The 27,021-nt window shown below is 35.5% G+C and overlaps 1 long non-coding RNA gene across 2 annotated transcripts in view; it reads right to left on the bottom strand.

The window, feature by feature from the left end:
- The window catches only part of LOC107973946 (uncharacterized), a 109,469-nt gene that overhangs the window by 53,090 nt on the left and 29,358 nt on the right, over positions 1–27,021 (bottom strand). For both annotated transcript variants that reach the window (XR_010149911.1, XR_008546720.1), the window contains exons 3-4: positions 9,938–10,036; positions 8,640–8,712 (exon numbers count right to left, since the gene is read on the bottom strand). This is a non-coding gene — a long non-coding RNA (uncharacterized LOC107973946). The remainder of the gene's footprint in view (positions 1–8,639; positions 8,713–9,937; positions 10,037–27,021) is intronic.

Genomic DNA, 27,021 nt, shown 5'->3' with positions numbered 1-27,021 from the left:
GAAACAGAGTCAACAACTACATTTCCGATAAAACAAGACAATAAAAATAAGAAATGAGAAAATGGCAATTAAATGTATCAGATGCTTGACCTATCAATACTCAGAACATTAATTAATATTAATAATAATGGCTAATATATATTTAGTGTTTACTCACCACACATAGGGTCTGCACTTTATATTAATTAATATAATCTTCTCGTCAATCTTTTGATGTGCATATTATTGTATAAAACATTTTAAAAATGAATTAACAGAGTCACAAAGATGAAAACTAACAAGACTAAGAAGCTTCTAAGTGGTGAAGGCAAAATCCAAACTTATGTCTGACTCTAGGGCACCATGTCCCAACGAATTTTTATATTCTTATTTTTGACATGGTTTCTACATAGTGGATGTTTAAAATTGTTCTGCTTTGCTGATATTTAATAAGAAAGTTATTATTTTAATTCTAAATTGAAATATTACTCAGAAGTGTTGGATGAGGATGTGTGTTCACTTAAAAATGAAATTTACTGACATGTCATCAATAACTACAAAACACTTCATATCCACACAATAGAATTAGAAATATATGAAAAAGGTAAAAGTTTTGACTTGATAGGAAATAACAGATTAAAATGCTATTTATATCAAATTAAAATAATTTAATCTTCCCCTCTTTCACTTTAAAGCTTTTATAAAAACAAAGAAAAACATTACATTATTTGAAATTTTAACTGCATATCTTATATCATCCAAAGGGCAATGTGAATAAATTTATAAAGTATCATACATAAATAAATATTTCTCATAGGTTTCCAAATAGCTTACAAACTCCATGCCTTAAAAAAGTAGGGCTGGGCGCGGTGGCTCACACCTGTAATCCCAGCGCTTGGGAGGCTGAGGCGGGTGGATCACGAGGTCAAGAGATCAAGACCATCCTGGTTAACACGGTGAAACCCTGTCTCTACTAAAAATACAAAAAATTAGCTGGGCGTGGTGGCGGGCACCTGTAGTCCCAGCTACTCGGGAGGCTGAGGCAGGAGAATGGCATGAACCCGGGAGGCGGAGCTTGCAGTGAGCCGAGATCATGCCACTGCACTCCAGCCTGGGCGACAGAGCGAGATTCCGTCTCAAAAAAAAAAAAAAAAAAAAGTATACCCAGTACCAAGCAAAATGTTTGATATGTAGTATATGTCTAAAAAAACTGTTTATGCATTAAATTAATTAATCATTAGATACTAATTATAATGCATACTAATTGATAGAAAGAAATGTAATGAAGCTTACATTGAAATACTTTTATTATTCTTTTATTACTACTGTGGCCAGCTAGAAGAGAAAATAAATAAAAATATCAAATTTATTTCAGTAAGAATTTGAAATGAAGAAAGAACAATACAAGATGCAGACCACGTAAAAGTGAGTACTTGAAAGAATTAAGATTTTAAAATATAGAAATACAAGAATATTTAATGAAATGTAAATGAGTTTCTTTTGGTTGTGATAAACACTGTGGGAATATGTATTGAGATTTAGAGCAGCTTATTCCAAAGTCAATACAGTCATGCAGTTGTTTTACTAAGGGAAAATGGCTTTCTCACAGTAAAAGTCATCCTTTATAATTATGGTTTGGAGAATAAGGGTGGTATACTGATGTTTTTAAAACATCACAGGGTATTTTCCCTGTCTGTGCCAAGGACAATTACACTCTCTTCTACTAAATGAAAGAGATTCACTGGCAGAGAAAGATAACTTGATGTTATCTGAATATCATAGATAATGAATTAACTATCTTCTCTGGTGTTTCAAAGTGGATATAATGACAGTTTGTTACTTTTGATGGTAAAATATATAATATTCTGGAGTACAAATAATGTTCAAATTATAAAAAGGCTATTTAAAACTTGCTGTAATATTTAAAATTAAATTATGTTTCACTGGTGTTATTTTTAAGTTTTTCACTAGATGTAAGGGATATACTTGCATATATATCAGTATCATGTTTCAATATACAAAAAAACTTTTTATTTAAAAACATTAATATGTTTTATGTATATCAAATGCCATATATATGCCACTTCTCCTTTTTTTGTGTTCTTTTATGGTTCATATTTATGTTCACAAAAGTAACATTTTATTTATTGCCATTTATAGAATTTTATGTCTAACATATTAGAAAAAATTCTAGTTTCTAGTTAGAAAACTACTACAAGCTTTTACTTTTACATTTGAGGTCTTTCTAGTTTTTTTACTACCATACCTCACTCTCTCTCACCTGTCTCTACCATAACTAATGGCCTGAAAGCTTTTAATTAGAAACAAATCTCCCACTTCCCTCTCCCTATGGCCTTTCTCAGTTGTATGGAGAAACATTCTCCTTTTCAAAAACCTACAACGGTGTAAGTGCATCCTAGATTCTGAAAGAGATCAGCTTTGAATTCTAGAATTTTTATTTCACTTTAGTTAGCTTGGGGTCTTACAGAGTGGGAAAGGTTATTTGCAAATCTTACTCAAAGTGGCCCCTGAAATCAAAACAAGCTTAATATTTAGAAGAAAAAAAAATGACTTAAAACTAGGAATGTGAAATGAGAATGAAAACTTACTGGAGTATCCTATGGAAGTATCCAGAATTACACCAATTCAAAATGCTTTCAAAGTTCATTAAGAATGTGTGCATTCGAAATCTCACAGGACATGTACTATAACGTATTTGCAAGTTTCAATGATATTTTTATAAAAAAATTTGTTGGGGTGGGGTTCTCAAATTGTATAAGCAATAGAGTAAGAATTTCTCACATCTCTGATGGTAGTTTCTTTTGCTGTGCAGAAGCTCTTTAGTTTAATTAGATCCCATTTGTCAATTTTGGCTTTTGTTGCCATTGCTTTTGGTATTTTAGACATGAAGTCCTTGCTCATGCCTATATCCTGAATGGTAGTGCCTAGGTTTTCTTCTAGGGTTTTTATGGTTTTAGGTCTAACATTTAAGTCTTTAATCCATCTTGAATTAATTTTTGTATAAGGTGTAAGGAAAGGATCCAGTTTCAGCTTTCTACATATGGCTAGCCAGTTTTCCCAGCACCATTTATTAAATAGGGAATCCTTTCCCCATTGCTTGTTTTTGTCAGGTTTGTCAAAGATCAGATATTTATGGATACACAGCATTATTTCTGAGGGCTCTGTTCTGTTCCATTGGTCTATATCTCTGTTTTGGTACCAGTACCATGCTGTTTTGGTTACTGTAGCCTTGTAGTATAATTTGAAGTCAGGTAGTGTGATGCCTCCAGCTTTGTTCTTTTGGCTTAGGATTGACTCGGCGATGTGGGCTCTTTTTTGGTTCCATATGAACTTTAAAGTAGTTTTTTCCAATTCTGTGAAGAAAGTCATTGGTAGCTTGATGGGGATGGCTTTGAATCTATAAATTACCTTGGGCAGTATGGCCATTTTCACGATATTGATTCTTCCTATCCATGAGCATGGAATGTTCTTCCATTTGTTTGTATCCTCTTTTATTTCCTTGAGCAGTGGTTTGTAGTTCTCCTTGAAGAGATCCTTCACATCCCTTGTAAGTTGGATTCCTAGGTATTTTATTCTGTTTGAAGCAATTGTGAATGGGAGTTCACTCATGATTTGGCTCTCTGTTTGTCGGTTATTTGTGTATAAGGATGCTTGTGATTTTTGCATCAGAGTGAACAGACAACCTACAGAATGGGAGAAAATTTTTGCAATCTACTCATCTGACAAAAGGCTAATATCCAAAATCTACAATGAACTCAAACAAATTTACAAGAAAAAAACAAACAACCCCATCAAAAAGTGGGCAAAGAGTATGAACAGACAGTTCTTCAAAGAAGACATTTATGCAGCCAGAAGACACATGAAAAAATGCTCACCATCACTGGCCATCAGAGAAATGCAAATCAAAACCACAATGAGATACCATCTCACACCAGGTAGAATGCCGATCATTAAAAAGACAGGAAACAACAGGTGCTGGAGAGGATGTGGAGAAATAAGAACACTTTTACACTGTTGGTGGGACTGTAAACTAGTTCAAGCATTGTGGAAGTCAGTGTGGCGATTCCTCAGGGATCTAGAACTAGAAATACCATTTGACCCAGCCATCCCATTACTGGATATATACCCAAAGGATTATAAAACATGCTGCTATAAAGACATATGCACACATATGTTTATTGTGGCACTATTCACAATAGCAAAGACTTGGAACCAATCCAAATGTCCAACAATGATAGATTGGATTAAGAAAATGTGGCACATATACACCATGGAATACTATGCAGCCATAAAAATGATGAGTTCATGTCCTTTGTAGGGACATGGATGAAGCTGGAAACCATCATTCTCAGCAAAGTATCGCAAGGACAAAAAAACAAACACCGCATATTCTCACTCATAGATGGGAATTGAACAATGAGAACACATGGACACAGGAAGGCTAACATCACACACCAGGGCCTGTGGTGGGGTTGGGGGAGGGGGGAGGGATGGCATTAGGAGATATACCTAATGTTAAATGATGAGTTAATGGGTGCAGCACACCAACATGGCACATGTATACATATGTAACTAACCTGCACGTTGTGCACATGTACCCTAAAACTTTAAGTATAATAAAAAAAAGAATTTCTCACATCTCCAATATGCAATCTCTCCAGTCCAAGAGTTATCCAAAATATTTAGGTAAGTAAAATTTCTTCGAGAAATACATAGTAAAAATGTCAACCTGTACTACAATCAAGCAAAAGTCCTAAGAAAGATGAAATCATAGGACCATCATTTTTTCATGAGAACCAAACTGCAGAATTAATCCTATACTCCAAGTAGGAGCCAGGGAGTATCTAGAGCACTGAGATCGCTGCTCATGGGTTGCTTTCAAGAAAATAAACATTTAGACTTCTGGCTCCAAAATGGTGTCATAGAAACAAACTGGCTTCACTACCCACACCCCGCCACAGAAAAGCTAAAACAAATATACAGCTCCAAGATTGTCACCAGAAATGTCCCAGAACTCAATACGAAGATGAGACAGTATCCAGGGCCAAAGAGAAATGAAAAAACTGAGCAGAGAGTAAGAGAGTAGGACTTCCACATCCATGACATCGCCCCTGGTATCCTGCCTGATACCAAGCACATGGAAAATTTTTCCCCAAGTAGACGGTTTCTACACCAGAAAAAGTGAAATCAAGGTGGACAACCAGCTTTCCCACCACCTTTAATTCCATGGTAAGAGCCCTGTTTCTGTCTTAACCCACAGGAAACATCACAAGTGCTCAAAGGGAGAAACATCCCTGAGGGCAGGCAGAGAAAAAAGAGGGAACCAAGACTACTATCTTACCTCTGGAAACTCTTCTTTGTAACTCGGCCATAAGAGATGCTTAATCAGAGTGGCTGTACAGCAGCACCATGCTCTAGGAGGTTCATCCCACAGGTCCTCTGGGCACAAACCCCTATCCAACCATTGGACACTGCAGAAATAACCCCTTTGGGGAAAGAAAGAAAGAAAGAGAGAGAGAGAGGGAGGGAGGGAGGGAGAGAGAGAGAGAGAGAAAAGAAAAAGAAGGAAGGAAGGAAAGAAAGAAAGAAAGAAGGAAGGAAGGAAGGAAGGAAGGAAGGAAAGAAGGAAGGAAAGAAAGAAAGAAAAAAAGAGAAAGAAAGAAGAAAGGAAGGAAGGAAGGCAAAGAAGAAAGAAAGAAAGAAGAAAGAAAGGAAGGAGGGAGGGAGGGAAGAAGGAAGCAAGGAAGGGAAAGAAAAGAAAAGAGAAAAGAAGGAGAGAGAGAGGAAGGAAGGAAGGAAGGAAGGGAGAGAGAGAGAAAGGTCATTCAACTTGGAATGCAAGAAGTCAAACTAGCTTCGTTTGCAGATGACATAATCTTATATTTAGAAAAACCTAGAGACTCCACCAAAAAACTGTTAGAATTAATAAAAGAATTCAGCTAAGTTGCAGGATACAAAATCAACACACAAAAATTAGTAGCATTTTATACACCAACAGTAAATAATCTGAAAAAAGAAATTGAGAAAGCAATCCCACTTACAATAGCTACAAAGAATATAAAATACCTAGGAATCAATTTAACCAAAGAAGTGAAATATTTATATAAAGAAAACTATAAAATAATGATGACAAAAAATTGAAAAGGACACAAATGGAAAGATATTTTATACTCATGGATTAAAAGAAGTAATATTGTCAAAATGACAATAGTGCCCAAAATAATTTACAGATTCAATGCAATCCTTATAAAAAATACCAATGACATTTTTCACAGAAATAGAATTTTAAAATCCTAAAATTTATGTGGAACCACAGAAGACACTGAATAGCCAAAGTAATCCTGAGCAAAATTAACAAAGCTGAAGGCACCACACTACCTGACTTCAACATTTACTACAAAGCTACAGTAACCAGATCAGCCTGGTATTGGCATAAAAACAGACACATAAACCAATGAAACAGAATACAGAGCCCAGATATAAGTCCACACATTTAGGGCCAACTTACCTTCAAGAAAGGTGCCATGAGCATGCAAAGAGGAAGGGACAGCCTTCAATAAATAGTGCTGGGAAAACTAAATCACTATATACCGAAGAATGAAATTAGGCCTCTCTCTCTTGCCATACACAAAAATCAAATCATAGACTTAAGTTTATGACCTAAACCTATGAAAACTACTGGAAGAAAACATTGGGGAAATGCTCCAGGACTTTGCTTTGGGCAAAGATTTTTTTGTGTAAGATTTCAAATTCACAGCCAACCAAAGCAAACAACAGACAAGTGGGATTACATCAAGTGGAAAGCTTCTGCAGAGTAAAGAAAATAATCAACAAAGTGAAGAGAAATCCACGGAATGGGAGAAAATTTTTGTGAACTATCCATCTGACAAGAGATGAATAACCAGAATATATAAGGAGCTCAAACAACTCAACAGCAAAAATCTCAAGGAATCCAATTAAAAATGGGAAAAATATCTGAATAGATATTTCTCAAAAGAAGAAATACAGATAACCAACAAGTATATAAAAATAATCCGAGAAATGTAAATTAAAACTACAATAAGATATCATCTCACATCAGTTACAATGGCTCTTATCAAAAACACAGTCAATAACAGATGCTGGCAAGGATGCAGAGAAAGGGGAATCCTCATACACAGTTGGTGGGAATGTAAATTAGTAAAGCCACTATGGAGAACAGTATGGAAGTTCTGCAAAAAAAACCTAAAAATAGAACTACCATATGATCTAGCAATTCCACTACTGAGGATATATTCCAAAGAAAGGACATCAACATATCGAAAAGACATTTGCACTTACATGTTTATTGTAGCACTATTCACAGTAGCCAAAATATGAATCAACTTAAGTGCCCATCAACAGATTAATGGATAAAGAAAATGTGGTATAATATACAATGGGATATTATTTAGCCATAAAAAGTAATGAAATTTTGTCATTTTCAGCAACATGAATAGAACTGGAGGTCATTTTGATAACTGAAATAAACCAAGTACAGAGAGTCAAATGTCACATGTTCTCACTCTTATATGGGAGTTAAAAAAAAAAGTGAATCTCATGAAGGTAGAGATTAGATTGCTGGTTACCAGAACCTGGGAAGGATGGGGATAAGAGGGATAAAGAGAAGTTGATTAATGGGTATAAATATACGGTTTGGTAGATCAGTAGGACGACAATTGTTTACAATAATCTATTCTATATTTCAAAATAGCTAAAAGAGAAAATTCAAATGATGCTAGCATTAAAAAGATAAATATTTCAGGTGATATAGCAAGTACATTGATTTGATCTTTACAAATTCTATAAATGTATCAAATTACAACATACACTCTAAAAAACTTCAAAATAAAATCCAGAAAGATATTTATTCATAATTTTATAATTTTTAGGATAAATTTAAGTTTAATTTCTGGTTTCTACAACAAAAATAACAGCAAAAGGGGTTCAATGGGAACTGTAAATAGCTTAGTTCAATGGGAACTACGTTAATTAGGAGTCTAAACGTTGTGGAAGTAGAGATGGGCAAGGTCTTTGATGCCAGAGGCAGCACATTTAACCCTGTCCTGTTCTCAAGTCATGTGAAACCACCTTCCTTTCACATCCACAGTGACTAATTGTAAATAAATTTGGTTTCCTAGACAATATAAAATTTCTATTTTTACTAATTATTTTATTTCTTCTATTTTCTTGGTAAAGAAATTTTTTAAAAAAGTACTATCTCATAGTGGAATATGCAATATACTGCACAATTATATGAGATTAGGGTCTCTAATTTATGTTTGACATAAATCCTGACATTTTATAGTGAAAGGGAGGGATATATTATATTTTTCCAGTTAATTCTGGTCTAAATATGGGTAGGAAATTAAAATACATCACCCCAAAGTACGTTTCTTTGGTATATTTTGAGATGGTTATTCACAGAAACTGCAGACACAGAATTAGCTCTGAAAAGCTGTCCTTTTATAAAATAAATTTACACCTATAAAGAAAATCTGTTAGTGAAGTGAACAGCTAACGCAAACTGGCTTTCTGTTAGGCTCTCCTTATCTGCAATTTATTTTTCTTTATAACACACACAATTTCCATCTTGCTAAATTTTGTAGCATAGAACTTACCTTCTCATTCACTATCCTAACCCCATCGTCCAGAAGAGAAGGCAGCACAGAATGGAAACCATGCAACAAGTATCTGTTGAATGAATGAAATACAGAAACAAGAAAAGTATGGAAAAACTCTACATAGTATTCACTGGATAGTTCCTTATTGCTATGAGACCACTTTAGCTACCACTCTCTCAAGTCACTAAAAGATCCATAGTATTTCAGAAAGACAACAACATATATAGGAGCAAAGATAATTTTTCTTTCTCTCCTTCTGAAGGTTTGATAATTTGAGTCTATAAAACACATTGACAAGGGACAGATTAACAGAAGGAAAGCCATGCAAATTTAGTATGTGCATATGAGCACAAGAGCCATAGAGAACACGGGATTCAAAGAAGGGCCTAAAGTTGTTACACTGTAGAGAAAGAGACAGGCTTTGGGGGTTCTTGGGGGAAGGTGGGAACAAGCTTGGGAGGCTGAGGGGAGAAAATACAATGAGAACAAAGGTTATTTTCTGTTATGCAGACAAAGACTCTCAAGCAATAGCTTTTAGAAGAATATATGACATTCTGTGGCAATCTCTGGGTTGGGGAGGAGGGTCTTGACATGATCTTTCCTAGAGCCAGACAAGGCAGATAACCTACTTAAAATACAAGATTAATGTTTTAAATTTAATTGGAATAGAGTTCATTTTTAGTTATGGCTAAGTAGCTTGAATTAAACCAAGATTCCTAATGATACCTTTACAAAATGTGGACATAATAGAAAAAAACAACTTTTGAAGGCTGTCGTGAATAATCATAGTAAATAAGAACTGGATGAATGGTAGACTGTAAAAGTAGGAGAGCATAAGATATGAGTTCCACATTTTCCCATGTTTTCCCTGAGAGTATTTTCTAGTTCACGACAGCAAGGGGAAATGGAATCCAAGCTGAAAATAGTCTGACTGGACTGAGGAGACATAAGACATAGGTTGGACTGTCAGAGTATCCACATTTTAAGGAACGAAGTCATGGATAGGAGGATCTGGAGGGATGGGACAGTGGAGACCAACTATATCAGACAAAAAAATTATTTTAAGCTAAAGATGGACTCCTAAGATATGCATATTAACAGGGTAAGACTCCAAGAAACACAATAGAAAGCAAAACTTGGAAAGCCACAGAGCTAAGCAGAAATTTTACTAACTGTCTGATGATAGGGAATGAGAATTTAAGTCCATTTAACATGATGGTATCTTAGTCGGCTTGGGCTGCCATGCAAAATACCATAGAGTAGGTGGCTTGAACAACATAAATTTACTTTCTCACAGTTTCAGAGGCTGGAAGTCTAAGATCAGGGTGCCAACATGGTCAGGTTTCAGTGAGTTCTCTTTCTGACTTGAAGATTTCCGCCTTCTCTTTGTGTTCCTACATGACAAAGAGAAAGAGAGAGAGAGTAAGCTCTCTGGCATCTCTTCTTATAAAGGCATTAATCCCATCATGAGGTTCTTATCTTCATGGCCTCATGTAAACATCATTACTTCCCAAAGGCTCCATCTCCAAGTACCATCACATTGGGGGTGACACTTCCAACAGGAATTTGGGCAGAGGGGCTGCACAATGTACTCCATAGCAATGGATCTTAGTTTCTCACTGCTACTGTAAAAAATTACCACAAATGTAGAGATATAACAGATTGAAAATCATCTTTTAGTTCTGGAGGTCAGAGGTCTAAAATGGGTTTCACTGAACTAAACTCAAGTTATCAGAGGGGCAGCATTTCTTACTGGAGGCTCTAGGGAAAAATCCATCTTCCTGCATTTTCCAATTTCTAAAGGCTGTCTGTATTATTCAAAACAATCAATATCCAGTTGAATCTTTCTCATGCTTCTCTCCAACTCTGTGGTTCCCTGTTTCCTGCTTCTCTCTTCCACTTGGAACCCCTGTGGTTTCACATAGCTCACCCAGATAATTTAAGATAATCTTTCCATCTTGAGGTCCGCCTATTAACAGACTTAATTTCATCTACAAACTTAATTGTCTCTTGCAGTGTAACCTAAAGTATTCATAGCTCCTTAGGGCATGGGTATATTTGGGGGGCCATTATTCTGCCCCCCAGATATATCCAATATTCTGTTTCGTAAACAATTCAAGTTTTCTCTTGAGCCCTCAGAAGGGCCATACCCTAAGAAAAAGTAAAAACTGAAACAGCCTATTCCTACCCACACCTAAAACTAAACTTTCACAGGCTCAAGTTGATTTACTAGACTTATATTTACCAGTCAACAGAAAATGAAGCATTTTTGAAGGAATCACTATAGTTTTTACTTGTTAATTCCAGCATCTAAAAAATATGAAATATGCTAAAATTCAGAACAACGAACTGGAGACAAAACAGAAGTAAATAGAAACAGATGCATATATGGTTTAGATATTGAAGTTTTCAGATAGTATATTTAAAATAATTTGGATTAACCTGTCAAGAAAATGGAAGAAAAGATGAAGAACTGCAAGAGAGACTCAGAATCCATCAAAAATTTCAAATGGAAACTTGAGAACTGATAAAAACAAGACTAAAACTAAGAATGTGTTAGATGGTTAGATGAATGTGTTAGATAATGAAGAATCATAAACAGTAGGGAAAGGACTAGTGAACTTGAGGACATGGCTGCAGAAAGCATGCATGGTGGATTAGATCAAGGAAACATGAAACATATACACCATGGAATATTACATAGCCATATAAAATAATGAAAAAAGTGTCCTCTGAAGCAACATGAATGGAGCTGGAGGCTATAATTCTAAGCAAACTAACACAGGAACAGAAAACCAAATACTATACATGTTCTCACCTATAAGTGGGAGCTTAATATTGAGCACACATGGACATAAACATGGAAACAATAGACACTGTGGACTACTAGAAGTAGGGGGAATGGAGGGGAAATGGGTTGAAAAACTCTGTTGGGTACTATGCTCACTATCTCAGTGTAATATATCCACATAACAAACCAGAACATGTATGCCTAGTATATATAAAAAGTTGAAATGTTAAGAAAAAAGCATATAGACACATCTGGGACAAAATGAAAATGTCTAATAGATGTATAATAAGGATTCTATGAGAGAAAGAATAGAATTGATATTTGAATTAGGAAAAGTGGCAAATCAAATACATAGAAAGTAAATGGAAAGTGATAATAAATATAAGCAAAAATTAAAGACAATGCAAGCACACAATAGCAAAAAGAAATATTTTTTAAAGATTAATAAATTTGTTAAATCTGTAGCAAGACTTATCAAGAAAAGAGGAGAAGTCACAAATCAGCCATATTACGTATATTGCAAGCTAATTAAAATTTTTTTGGTTCATTGATTATTATAAAATAAACCATCTCAAAACTCAGTGGCTTAAACTAATATTTCTTTATTTTCTTTCATATGTCTGTGGGTCTGCTGGATCTCAACTAATTAGGCTGTGCTCAGTTAGGTGGCCAAGACAAGCAAGAACTGGAAACACAGTGCAATCTACCATAATTATCTGCAACTTTATGACAATAAATTTTGTGATGTAGAAGAAATGGACAAATCACTTGAAAAACACAGCTCAAAACTGAAAAAAGGAGAAATAACAAATCAATGTTCCCGTGCTATTAAAGAAAATGAATGTGAAATTAACAATTTTTTGACAAATTCCTGAAACAGGTGGCTTCACTGGCTATTTTTTTCCAAATATTTAAAGAAAAAAATCACACACATGTTATAAAAACTCTTCCAGAAAATGAGATAAGATATAATATGGCCCCATTCATTTTTGAGGTTTGTGTGACCTTGATAGTAAAATCCGAAAAGGACATTAAAAGAAAAATTGCAAGCTAATATTTCTTATGTACACAGGCAAAAATCCTACACAACATTATAATAAATCAGATTCAATACTATATATAATGGATAATACATCATGCTCAATTTGATTTATATGAGGAAACTTTGAAAGATTAGTTTAACATTCAAAAATCAATAAATGTGGATCCTTACATTAACAGAATGAAGAAAAACACCATACTGCTATCTCAATAGAGATTCATATTAAAAATGAGCAAACTAGAAATAGAAAGGAGCTTCTTCAATCTAATAAAGCATATCTACCCAAAACCTTTAGCGAATATCACGTTCATTGTGGAAATACTAAACTATTTCTCCGTAACTTTGCAACCCAGTTGAAGATGTTCATGAGTAGTTCTATTCAGCATTGTCCTAAAAGGTTTTGCAGTGAAATAAAAAAAATATAATAATATGTCCCAAACTTAGACCAGAAAAAATAAAATAGCACTCACCAATGACATTAGAAGCACCAATATTATTTTAAATGTAAATTAAATGCAATTCAAATTCACATATTTTTGTGACATATATACACATATCTATATACCACACAGTATAGGAATATTACATGCAGACACATATACCTATTTTGAGTGTGAGAGAAATATAGACTTGACAAAATAATACCAAAATCTTATCTTGAAAAATAAATGTGGGAATTGGCAGGAGATTTCTAGGAGAAAGAAAAAGAACGAGAAAACAAATTATTGGTGACTAGATCTAATATACATGTTTTCAAGGTAAAATAATTAAAATGGTTTATGAATTGAAAGATTTCCCAGATATATTATTAAATTTTAAAAGGTGCTCTTTGCTTTTTTTTTAAAAAAAGATATATTTTTGTCCCTATAAGCACATTCATACATGAATTCACTGTATTTGTATAGTGTTGCTTTTTTCAAGTATAGAATTCAGTATTGATAACTGTAATTCCCATGCTGTATATTCATCAAAATTGCTTACAGTGTTACTGTTGGAAAACAAGGATGGAAATGGTTTGGAAGTTTTTCTACTTTGTACTTTACTGTGAAATGTTTGCATTTTCTAACCATGTACATATTTTACTAATTTCATTGTTACTTTTAAGAAAGCTTCTTATTCTTATATAGTGAAATTATGAAGTATTATTTTATTTGCTTCCTTATACAACTCTAAAAAAATTACACATTTTATAATAAAAAGAGGGGGCTAGAGAGCTGATCTGGAATGATCTTTAACTGGCATGGCTGCTTAGTCTATAATTCCAGGGCTCCAGTAGCAGGTGTTAAAGACATATAAAAAACACTGAGTGAAATCAACGGCTTTTTGTGTTTGTTTTGACTTGACTTTTAGTTTTCATAAAAGGAATTTTATTCAAGGAGTCTTTTACTGCTCCCCTAACCCAAGTCCTTTGAAAGCTTTTTTTTTTTTTTTTTTTTTTTTAGAAATTCTGCATTTTGCTTAAGTACCGTCAGCAGGAGCTGAGAGTTATTTGCACCCAATGTGAACGTTCTTTTTTTGACTGGTGTGTAACTGGGAAACTTTTTGAGGATTTTATTTTTTAAACAAAAAATGTTAAATTACTTCATCATTGGAAGGCCCCTGTGTACTTTCATATTTCAACAAATAGCCTGGTAACCTCACAGAAGCAGGAAATGAATTAAAATCATAAAATGTAATAAACATTTTAAATGAGCTCACATCTCTGTGCTCGGCTTAAGGCAGTGTGGAACCCTGGCAGCTCATGCCAGAAGTTACATGACTCAACCAACCTGGCTACTAGGTAGGAAAGTTGCTGGCATGAGAGACTTCATGGAGTTCAAAACAAGAACTTCTGCAAATGGTTAGCAGAGAACTCTGGAAAGTATGCAAAGAATGCAGTTCTTTAGCTAAATTAACTAAAGGAAATTACTCACCAAGTAGCACCATCCTTCTAGAAATTCTTGGTCATTCCACTCTGTCAATTGTTTCCTTTATTGTGGGAAAAAATTATAAATTGTGATGTTTCAATCATGTTGATTTGTTGATTCCTACTGCCCTGAAGGCTTGTCAGGGTTCATGGTGCATTTAAATATTGTGTCTAATTTTGGTATTCATACTTTTTAAAGGATACAGAGTAATAGAGATACCTTAGGAAATATTCCACTGTGCAATAATTAAAAGAATACAAAAATGTGTACCCTATCTTAAAAAGATGAAAGATACTTGTTGATGAGAATGTGGTAAAAGGAAATTTCTGCACGTTGTTGATGGAAATGTAAAGTAGTTCCGCCATTATGGAAAACTGTATGAGGTTCCTTAAAAACTAAAAATGAAATTATCCTGCAATCCAGCAATCTCACCTCTGGATATTTAAACAAAAGACTGGAAATCAGTACGTAGAAGAGATGTCTGCTCTCTCATGGACATTGCAAGCACTACTTGTAACCGCCCAATGGGTTCTTCGTGACTGCTGCCCAGATACAGTCAATTTATCAAGACAGGGGAATTGCAATAGAAAAAGAGCTTAATGCACACAGAGTTGGCTAAACAGGAGGCTGGAGTTTTATTACTTGAATCAATCTTCCTGAAAATTCGGAGAGTGGATATTTTTAAGAATAATTTGGTGGGTAGTGGGCTAGGGAGTATGAAGTACTGATTGGTTGGGTTGGAAATGAAATCACAGGGAGTCGAAGAGGATTATTTTTGCTGTCTTCTGTACCTGGGTGGAAGCACATAACTGTTGAGTCAGATTAGTCGTCTACATGGTGTTAGCTGGTCCTTCAGAATGCAGGTTCTGAAAAATATCTTGAACACCAATCTTAGGTTTTATAATAGCAATGGGAGGTAAGGAATCTTGTGGTCTCTGGCTGCATGATGCCTAAACCATAATTTTAATCTCGTGGCTAATTTGTTAGTTTTACAAAGGTGATCTAGTCACCAAGCAAGAAGGGGGTTTGTTTCAGGAAAGGGTTGTTATTATCCTTGTTTCATAGTTAAACTATGAACTAAATTCCTCCTATAGTTAGTTTGACCTACACCTAGTAATGAACAAGGGCAGTTTGGAGGTCAAAGGCAAGATGGGATCAGTTAGGTCAGATCTTATTCAATATCATAATTTTCTCATTGTCATAATGTGTATAAGGTGGTTTCATACTGACAATAGCCAAGTTATGGAGTTAACCCAAGCATCCGTCAACAAATAAATGGATAAAGAAAATGTGGTATATATGCAAAATAGAGTACTATTAGCCTGAAGAAGAAAGAAATTTTTTCATTTGTGACAATACGGATGGAAGGAATAAGGGAACATTATGCTAAGTGAAATAAGCCAGGCACAGAAAGACAAATACTGCATGTTCTTACTTACAGAAGAATATTACAAAATAATCAAACTCAAAGAAGCAGAGAGTAGAGTGGTGGTTACAAAGGCTGGGGTTTGAAGAAGTAGGGAGATTGTGGTCAAAGGGTACAAAATCTTTAACATATTTTTTGTTCTTTTAGATATATTAGCCAACATGGTTGTTATAGTAAATAATATTGTATTGCACATTTGAAAATTGCTAACAGAATGAACTTCAAATGGGGTCACTAAAATAATAAGTGTTTGAGTTGATGGATTTATTAATTACTTTGATTTAATTATTTTACCTTGTAGTACATTTACCCCCATACATACAACTATAATTTATTAATTCACAATAAAAAATTAAAAAAATAAAATTATAAATTCTTGTTCAATCTGTAAAGAAATTAGCAATTACAAAAAACAAAAACAAAACTCCAGGCTGAACTTTTTTATTTTGAAAATGTTATTTTCATGAAACTAGAGGAAAAGAGTGGAACAATCCTTGAAGAATTATAATAAATTTTTCTTTGCTTTTTTGTTTCCCTTTTAAAAACATTTTAACCAACATTTTAATGAGTTTTAGAAAAATATCAGTTGAGTCAGCCCAACGTGGGCTTCCAGAGTAGGGATGGAAGCATTAACTTTGCCTCTGATGCCGTTTATAAAGTAAAATAAAAAGTATTTGTGCTTGTTTAAAAGGGAAGCAGAAATAACAGTAAAAACAGAACAGGTAGTCTTCATATTTCAAAGGCAAGTTCTGCAAAAATACATACAAGTCATTGAAACTTAAATCAGTTTTTCTTATAAAAGAATGTGAAACTATGTGAAGATTCACAGAAAAAGCAGTGTTTTACTATTACCATTACCTATCTCGTATTTTAACATTTAGGAAAATATATCTTGGGAATCATAGTCAAGATTCTTTATGTGCAAGTAACAGAAACCAGCTAGCTAGCTGACTATGAAATGGGAATTTGTTGAAAGGAAACAGGGTTTTCTCTCAGAACTCAGGAATGCAGACTGGCTGCCTAGGAGCTAGGACTGGGGACTAACTATAAAACTGTCATGGTGACACCTCCGTCTATTGTTTCTGCCTCCCTGACCCCACAGACAGGCTTCTGCTGCTCCCTCCATCCTGTAGAGCAGGCATCATTTGTTAGTCTTACCTAATAGCTTCTGAGGCTCGTCTACTCGTTTTGAAGAATCCATATCAGCCTGACCAGACTGACTCTCAGTTCTAATCCCAAAAACCCATTTAATTGGCCTACTTTGGATCATGTATCCATCCAAAGTCCAGTTGGCTGTGAGGATATTTGTCCCATGGAGGATGCTGTTCTTAGAGAAGTAAAGAGTTAGGCAGTCCAGAAATCCAAACTAGCACAGCATCCGAAGATGACACCACAGTCCAAGATGACTCCAGGTGGTGCTGCTGCTGTTGGCATGGAAGGGAAAAGTCAGGATGGCTTGGGATAGCACTGTGTAACTACAGCAATACCTTGTTAACTTTTCCTATTTACATCAGAGACAATCTAATACCTCTCTACGCTGGTAGCCCTGCAGGTCAGCCTAACTGTGCTGAAGAATAAGGGACAGTTGTCCCACAGTCATGAGAAAATTGAAATGGTTCCTAATATCATCTCATTTGCTTGTGCGTATGTAGACATGCTCTTTAGTAGCTGGATTCCGCTAGGTCTTTCATAAAAATCCTCTATATGTTTTCAGGCTTTATTGAGCTAAACGAGTTCATTGGAAGCCCATATCCATCTTACAATGCCAAGGATTTTTCTCCTCTCTTTACAGGATAGAACACGGAGAGTCTGAGTTAAACGTGCTGAGGTTCAGAAACCCTGATGATAGAATCATGAGACTTTGTGTAACTTCTGGAAAATCTCATATATTCTGAACTAGTATTTTCTGCTTTAATGTGACAACTGTTTTTGGGAACAGCAAAGTGATATCAGAATGGCAGTTATTAACAATTTTTACATAAAGCATACACCCAATAGAATGAGAAAGCAGCCATGTGAAAGATGGCATTAGATAGTAAAAATCTAATGTTAAGCAAAGTTGGCTGTTAGTGTTTTCCCATGTTTTCTTTGTGTGATCGTTACCTGACTCTATATTTTGTGTGCTTAATATTTTGTGTGCTTAGTCCTTTAGATGCCCAGAGCAAACCATGATATTAGATTGTCAAGGCCAGCTCTTCCAGAATCATTTCTGGTTGAAGCCCCTGCCCAATATATATATATATATATATTTTTGAGATAGCATCTCACTCTGTCACCCAGGCTGGAGTGCAGTGGCACAATCTTGGCTCACCACAACCTCTGCCTCCCAGGTTCAAGCGATTCTCCTGCCTCAGCCTCCTGAGTAGGTGGGATTACAGGCGCGCACCAACATGTCTGGCTATTTTTTCTATTTTTAGTAGAGACAGGGTTTCACCGTGCTGGCCAGGCTTGTCTCGAACTCCTGACCTCAAGTGATCCACTTGCCTCGGCCTCCCAAAGTGCTGGGATTACAGGCGTAAGACATCACACCCAGCCAGTGCTCTTTTTTTTTTTTTTTAATCTGCCTAGAATGCACATGACCATTTAAAACTTTCTGACCCATCCTAACATATTTTACATTCCAGTCCACAGTTGAATGCCTCAGCTATCATCCCATGTATAGAGTGATCACTCCAGAATCCTTTGGACCGATGATTGCATGTGCTTTCCTTCTGATTTAATTTATCCTTTTAGTTCCAGAAATCCCTTATATTTTAACTTTTCCTTCAGCCACTGTGGATTCCTATTATAAGTAAAGTTCATGTCTTTTGACAGACATCTGCATTTATTTTTCTTGCATATATACTTGGGAGTGGAATCACAGGGTCATGGATTAGGCATATGTTTGGCTTTAATAGACTCTGCTAGTTTTTTCAATTTATACCCCCACCTATATATGACTTCTGGATGTTCCACATCCTTGCCAAAACTCGGTATGAAGAGTTATCTCATTGTGATTTTAATTTGCATATCTTTAATAACAAATAATGTTGAGCACCTATACTTTTTGGCCAGTTAGATATCCTCTTTTGTGAAGTGCCCGTTCAAGTGTTTTGCTCATGTTTTTTAATTGAGTTGTCTTTTTCTCATGCATTTGTAATAGTCATTTATATGTAGTGGATATGAGCACTTTGTCAGATATATGTATGACAAATATCATCTACTAGAAAGTGGCTTAACTTTTAATATCTTAATGATGTTTCTAATTAAGTTCTTAAAATTGCTAGAGTCTAATCTATCCATATTTTCTTTCGTGGTTGTCTGCTAACTACACCTCTCAGAGCAAGTTGTTTCTCGAAAGGTGATCTAAGCATTCCATTTCCTTGGCTGCCACAGTGCTGAAAATTCTCAATATTTTTTTCTCTGTAATCTTGAATATATTAATTATAGCTTGTGTTTTTCTTTTGAGAGTTTCTGCCTGGCAACTCTAACAATTCAATCAATTGTAGGTTTGTTTCTAGTGTCTATTGTTTCTCTTGGTTCTGATCAAGTGCCTTTTTAATCAAGATTCCTATTTCTTTTAATATAACAAAGAGTATTATATAAAAAAAGTCTTCCTTTAAAGAGGTGAGCACACACAGTACAATAGATCACTGTGTTGTAGCATGGATTTTAGCTGGACAGTAATTAGGGCTGGTTTGTTTCAAAGTTGTTCTTCCTCCCAGGCCATACTCCTTATTCCTAAACGCTTGTTCTTAATCCTTAGGTGTAGAACTTCTGTGGCAAGAGTTCTGGGGTGTGAAAGAAAAGTTCATAGAGTTTATAAGGGCTTCTCTAACTTGAAAACTCTTAGTACTCCAGACTCAGTCTCCCCAGCATAGGTGACTAGTAAACGCTCTGATCTCCATTGTAGCCTACTATCTGCTATTTCCTTCTATATATTTTTGACTCTCACTTTATATATCCATAGCTTAGAAAGCAGCCAACAATTTGAGTGGAGTATGTACATAGATTTTACAGCAACTTTCTCTGTGATTCTCTTCTCTAAGAATGTTGGCTCTCAATTCCCAGCTTTAGGCTTGAGCTCCATTCTCTTACCCCAAAGCAAACCAAAATTTAATTTCTGAAAATGTATGTTTAAAAAGCCTTCTGGATGATTTGTAGGTGAAGTAAAATTTTAGAACTACAGGCCTAGAGTCTACACCTAGATATACTTTGTCCCCAGTCTCACAGGAACCCACCCTGCCTGTATATTAAAACCCCGTATTTCCCAGTGAGTAAAGCAAGACTAGAGTACCTTGGTGAGTGCTGGGACGTATACATTAAACATGTTGTTTTATTCCACCCTTCATGGAATACACAGGAGCTTACTTCATATGATTAAGCTTCCACGCTTTTCTCCTGGTTCCTATAAAACTTTGTTCTGAATTTATGCCCCTATGGGAGCCTGGGGCTCTACCAAACTGCTTATCCTGTATCAACTCCATTTACTTGAAAATATGAATTAGATTGCTTCAGTAAGGACAACTCAACATTCCAGAAGCAAAATCCTCTACTTTACTGACTGCAAGAGTTTCAACAGCCTAGAAACTCCTCCAGTTTTCCTTCAGATACCAACAGAATCTTGGACTAGACTTGAGTATATCCGACCAGATTGAAAATGGATGTGATTATTGACCATCCCTGCTTGGGTGCTGCTCTGTAGCCGGGTCATTCTTCCCAACCAAGGCTCTCAAACTTTCTGTCTTGTCTTCTCTATTGTGATCTCAGAATACCCTGCTGCAAATTCATACATTTTTTTTTCAGAAAGAAGCATAAAAGGAATATTGAATTTGAAGAAATGTGATCTAATCTCCTCATTTTATATATAAGAAATCTACATGCTTAGCAACTGACAGATTCAGAGGTAGAACTAAAGTCCTCATTTAGGGAAAAGGGAGTCTTTTCCACAGTCACTGTATTCTATTACCTAGAAGGCCGCCTCTGCTTCTATGGGGGTGTCTGCTCACACAATATGCCATCTGAGGGCTGAGGAACAATGAGAGTGCAGTGGAAAGATAACCAAGATTCCTGCAGCTTATGCCTTTAAAAAAAAATTAAGACAGTGAGGACACAGGATGCTAAAGTAGAATAAAAATGTAAATATGTTCTAGTTAAGTGTTTGTAAAATCTACATCTCAGGGCTACAGTGGGTGGGTTGGGTTAAATGAGGACCCCAAGGCAGTGCTCCATTTCCTGCCACCCTGCTTCAATTGCAGTGGCTCCCCATTTTCTCTTACTATTTATGTTATTATGGAATTATTTATATCTACAGATGGTACAAAATAATATTAAGCTTGTGTATTGAATGCTTACCTTAAAAGTAGAATGGAATTCCCCTAATGTACCTTTCCCTTGTCTTATTTCTCATCCTCTATCCTGATAAAACTCCATCCTTAATTTGGTGGTTACCATTCTCATTCATTGGCTCTACTTTATGCATACATATATAACTATATACACACACACTTAAAGACCTAAATATATACATCTATATATGTATATATCCACATACAAGGTTATCCCTTGGTATGCATGGGAATTGGTTCCAGAAACTTCCAAGGATGTCAGAATCCAAGGATGCTCAAATCCCTGATGAAAAGTGGCATAGTATTTGCATATCGCCTATGCACATCCTCCCATATTCTAAGATTTACAATGTCCTCCATCTCCTTGAGCTTCTGCCTATGTTCCATCTCTCTGACATAAACATTCTTCTCCATTTTCTTCTGCCACATTTATTCTTACTCCACTTTCAAGATCCAACATTTTTCCGGCATAACGGATGGCAAAAAAATTTTTCTAAAGATTCAATGTAATCATTTTCTTATCTGTAAAGGTTTCCCTTAACTGCCTTAGGGACTGTTAGACATTTCCCCCAAAGGAATGAACTTATTTATTCTCAGGTCTGTCCTCCTCTAAATACTACAATACTGGAAAGCAGAGTTTGTCTGGTTTGTTTTCCCAAGGACCAGACATATGACATATGACAAGTTTGTAATAACTGTTTGTTGAATGACTAAATGATGGGTAAAATGATAGAAAAGTGGGGGGTTAGATTCTATTCAAATAGCTATATATTCCAACATGATAAATGTGGTGCATATGCTTTAGATTACGAAGCATGATACCCTATGCAAGTATAGATAAAGTTATTAATGGAATGGTTTATTCTAATTTCAGAGCCTTATAACTGTCCCCTTCCCAGCCCCTATCATGAACCTGTCACCTTTTAATATGTTTTGGACAGATTTATAATGACTAGATCTGTGACCATTTGTCCTATTGCCGCAAATATAATATGGGAGACACTTAGCTCTGAAAGATAAGCAATTACTTAAAACTTGCTTTCAATGTTAGCACTTAGCCTAATTTGACCAGAGGACCTTTCAAAATGCCTTCTCAGCAAAAATGTTAAACACAACCCTACTCCAGCTGAAGCCACTTTCTACTGAAACTACATCTTCCAGATGTCTGGAATGGTAAGGAAAAAGTGAAATTCATTACCCACCTTTCACAGCTGTGCTAGGTGACAAAGTGACAAATAGACCCCCAAAAAGATTGTGGCACTCTTGATACAGATACGCCTTTTTAGATTGCTTTTCTGGTTGAGAGTCATCCAGAGCATTCTGCTATCATTTATTGTAAAATCAGGAGTCAGTCAATAACTTCAAGGCCAAATTTGCTTCATTTATTGCTTTCATTATATCTAGTTGAATGCTGCTGAGCATTTTAAGTAGTCTGGGAATTATAAGTGTTTCTACCAGAATATATTAACTGGCGATAATTTTCCCTCACTCCCTTCCTTGTCAAATTGCAGACATCACATAAACAATTCACTAAAAAGCAATTGATTTAAATACATTGTGCATCTAAGTGTGAGTCGGAGCATCCTAATATATGAAGCTATGACTTGCTTGCAAATTAAGCTCCTTAGCTTTTTCCCTGAGTAAAACTTGAACTCCAGAAGGAGAGGCATGGTATATATTGTTGTCTGCTGGATCCTTGGTACCTGAAACAAGGCTGAAAATTACGTGCAATATTTCAAGAGGCAAGAATATAAAACACGCATTTGAGTGAAGAAAACAAAAGTCAGAGAATTTAAGTAATGTGTACAGGGTCAAGCCCTGAGATTTGTTTTATTAAGCCAAAACCTGCACACCTGCCAATCCTGCAATCCTTTGGGTTCCCTTTCATGGCTCCTTGAGGACATAGATTCTATTCTAAAGTAATCATCTAGGAGTGGTTTTTTTTTCCGCTTGGAGATGGGATCTGGCTCTGTTGCCCAGGCTGGAGTGAAGTGGCATATTCACGGCTCACTGCAGGCTCAACCTCCCGGGCTCAAGCTATATCTCCCATCTCAGTCTCCTAAGTAGCTGGTACCACAGGAATATGCCATCATGCCTGGAAAATTTTTTAAAAAAAATTTGTAGAGACAGGGTATCACTATGTTGCCCAGGCTGGTCTGGAACTTCTGGGCTCAAGTGATCTCCTGCCTCAGCCTCCCAAAGTGGTGGGATTACAGACATGAGCCACTGCACCCAGCCTGGGAGTTGTATTTTAAAGGAACATCTTTTTGTACTTCCAGGTTATTTCTCATTGCTAAGACAGTGAGCAGTTACAAGCATTTACCTAATGTAAAGTGCCAACAAGTTGGCATTCGTGTTCCAGTTATTCAAAACAGCCACCAGACAGCTATGACTCCCAGAAAAGACAAGAATCAACTCGTTCATATTATATCACTCCTGTTTACTATAGCATAATGCTGGGATTTTCTCCTAGGTATGTCCCATCTTCACTAATTCTTAAAAATGCCTGTTTTTTTGTTCTTCTCTAATAATTCTTATCACACTCATGCATTCTGCTTTGTCTCAACTGAAAACCATACACTGTTAAATCTTTGGGGCTTAATAGGCAAAATTCAAATTATAGAATCACAGAATTTTCTATTTGGAAAGGAAGGGAAAACTATACATCTATATATAGTCCAACCCTTTACTTTTACTTGCTTAGAACTGAGGCTTGAGGAGGCAAAGAGAGCTATGCAAGGCTAACAGTTGTATTTTAGAGTGTATTTAACTGCGTATTACAAGTTAACAAGTGCTATGGTGGGAGGTGGTAGTATTTAATAGAAGAGAAAGGACTCATTGAGAAGACAGGATGAGAAAGACTTTAAAATGAGGAAGTTATATTAGAGGTGATCGGGGTAAAGCAATGCAGGCAGAGTTAACAGAGCAAAGACCCTCAGCACCAGCATGCCTGGTACGTTTTAGGAACAGCAAGGAGAATTGTAGGTCTAAGCAGAGTCAGCAGGACTAAGAGCTGTTGCAGAGGAGGTCAGAGAGATGAGCATGGGGTCGTGAGGAAGATCATCTAGAGCATAAGTACTAAAGTAGTTAGAAAAGGAACAGAAAATATATTCTAAGAAACTGCAAGGTGAAGAAGGACTAGGCAGACCAATAAAACCAAAAAGTTATTTCTTTTAATAGATTAGTAGTAACCAAACCTCTGATAAAACTTATTGAGGAAAAAAGAAAAAAGTTACAAATATATAATATTATAAATGAAACATGGGAGAGAACTATGGATAAAGTGGACACATAAACTAAAATATGAGAATATTATGAACAATTTTTAACTAATAAATATCAAACCACAGGCAAAATAGATGAATTCTCAGAAAGCATGTCCCTCCAAAGTTGGCACAATAAGAAATAGAAAATCTAAATAATTTTATAAATATTAAAGTAATTGAAATAATAGTATGGTTGTTCAAAATAAATACCATGCCCCAATGGTTTTATAAGTGTTTTCAACTGACAGTTATAGGTTTAGATCATTCCCTTCTGGAAACAGAAAAGAGGAAATTATTTCTATCACTTTTGTCATTTTGTCATAACCTTAAATCCAAGCCAGAGAATGTAGTTCGAGAAAAGGAAATTATCGGCCCATGTAACTCTTGGATGTAGAGATAAAAATTCCTAAAAATATAGCAAATCAAATCAAACAATGTGTACAAAATGTAATAGCCAACCCCAAATTAGTTATGACTCAGCATGCAAGACCAGGTTCAGTACTTTTCATTCATCTGTGACTTTTCCTTCCGCTTTCAATCATGAAAATCTCTAAAGTCAGTCTACACATGACCATTCACCAAATGACCCAATCTAATTCCCCAGCCCTCTTTTCTACTACTTAAAGGTAAAAACTAACATTTATCTGGAGTCTTATGATATCAAAGTGCATGTATTACTTGACTTGTTACTCTTAAAACCATGAGGCTGAAATTTTCCATTATTCCCAACTGCCAAATGTGAAAGGTAGTAATTTGCCAAGTGCCACGACTCTCGGTAAGTGACATGGCCAGGAGGGAATCTCAGGCCATCTCACGCCAAATGCTCTGCTATTTCCATTATCACATGGTGTTTTCTAGCAGCCTGCAGAGCTGCAGTCATGCTCCTCCATATCTCCTTACAAATATTCTTATAGATGCACTCCCTAGTAAAGCAAATGCTATCTTAAGCCTCTTTTGAAATCTTTATCACAATCAATTATTTCCATGAAAAATAAGTTCTCATCCCCAGATCTCAGGTGGATTGATGACTTCTTTATATAGGTCCTTCCTCACTGGAGGAACCACTTCCGACTGAATATCGACAGCTCTGTGTTCACATTGCGTCCCAGGAATATAGGACACATTATGTAAGGTTACTTGGGACTTGACTCCATTTCTCTTGGAGTATTCAAGTTCAAATTTTGTAGTTCTTTATTTTCCACCGAAAATAAATGTACTGTACAGCTTTGACCATTGCAGGTGCATAATAAATTTTTGTGGAAGAAACCATTACTTCATAAGCTTTTGGTTTCTCATTAAAATAGTTTGGAAGTTTTCATTTTTTATGAAATAATTTAGACATGCAAAATGTATAAAAGGATATAGTGCATGTCCTTCACCATGCTATTCAGCTTACAAAATAAACATTACTGGCCGTGCGCAGTGGCTCATGCCTGTAATCCCAGCACTTTGGGAGGCCGAGGCGGGTGGATCACCTGAGGTTAGGAGTTTGTGACCAGCCTGGCCAGCATGGTGAAACGCCGTCTCTACCTAAAATACAAAAAAATTAGCTGGGCATGGTGGTGGGTGCCTGTAATCCCAGTTACTCTGGAGGCTGAGGCAGGAGAATCACTTGAATCCGAGAGGCCGAGGTTGCAGTGAGCCAAGATAGCGCCACCGCACTGCAGCCTGGGTGACAGAGCAAGACTCCACCTCAAATAAATAAATAAATAAAATAAACATTACCAACCAAAGTTATTGTACATCCCTACCCATGCACTCACTCATCATTCTGAATTTGATGTCTCTCATTTTCATCCATTTTATTTTTATTTTTTCTGTTTATGAATGAATCCCTACATATTCATACAAATACACTCCCTAGTTAAAAGCAAATTCACAAGGAAGCGGAAAAGCAGGTGATACATTTTACTGACTCTTTTAGATCTGCAGTTAGATTTCCCTCAGGGCTTGCTGGACTAATAATCAGTTGAAGCGTCGGGCTAATATTTATTTTTAGTCTAGAAAAACATATATGGTCAGTATCTCGGTTCCCAAGAGGAAAAACAGGAAAATGTCTAGGGCACCAGCTGTTTCATTGAGCCTGAGAAGATATACTTAGACTTCATTGCTTCTGTTTCTCACTAATATATTTTTATCCAGAAATGAAATATTCTATTGTAATTTCTTCCTCTCTGAGAAATTACATATGCTATATATAATAAAACTTAAAAACCTTTTTTTCTTTTTCAATTTCAGGATAATTTTTAAAGACACGGGGATTTATTTCATGGAATTTAAAACACTATTTACAAAATTAATTATAGTAATATTAAGAATTTGTGATATATAGAATATAATGGAAATTGAGACATAATTTATCTAATCTAATATATATTATTTTATTATATATTTTATTGTAATGTATAAGAGAATACATATGAATTTATATGTTATATAACAATGAGAATTTTAGATTTTGTTGTTTTATTTATATAATTACTTTTATGTGTTCCTTTTTAATTTAAAATATTGAAGTTCATTTTAAGGAAATATTTTAAAAATAATAACAAAATGAGTATTCATGAACTAACTGCTGAGCTTAAGAAATAATTGTTACTAATATAATACATGAATCTGT

Source organism: Pan troglodytes, chromosome 13 (assembly GCF_028858775.2).
Source record: "Pan troglodytes isolate AG18354 chromosome 13, NHGRI_mPanTro3-v2.0_pri, whole genome shotgun sequence".
Classification (NCBI taxonomy): domain Eukaryota; kingdom Metazoa; phylum Chordata; class Mammalia; order Primates; family Hominidae; genus Pan; species Pan troglodytes.
Note: the sequence above shows the minus strand (reverse complement) of the source record. Positions and strands in the feature narration are given on the sequence as shown.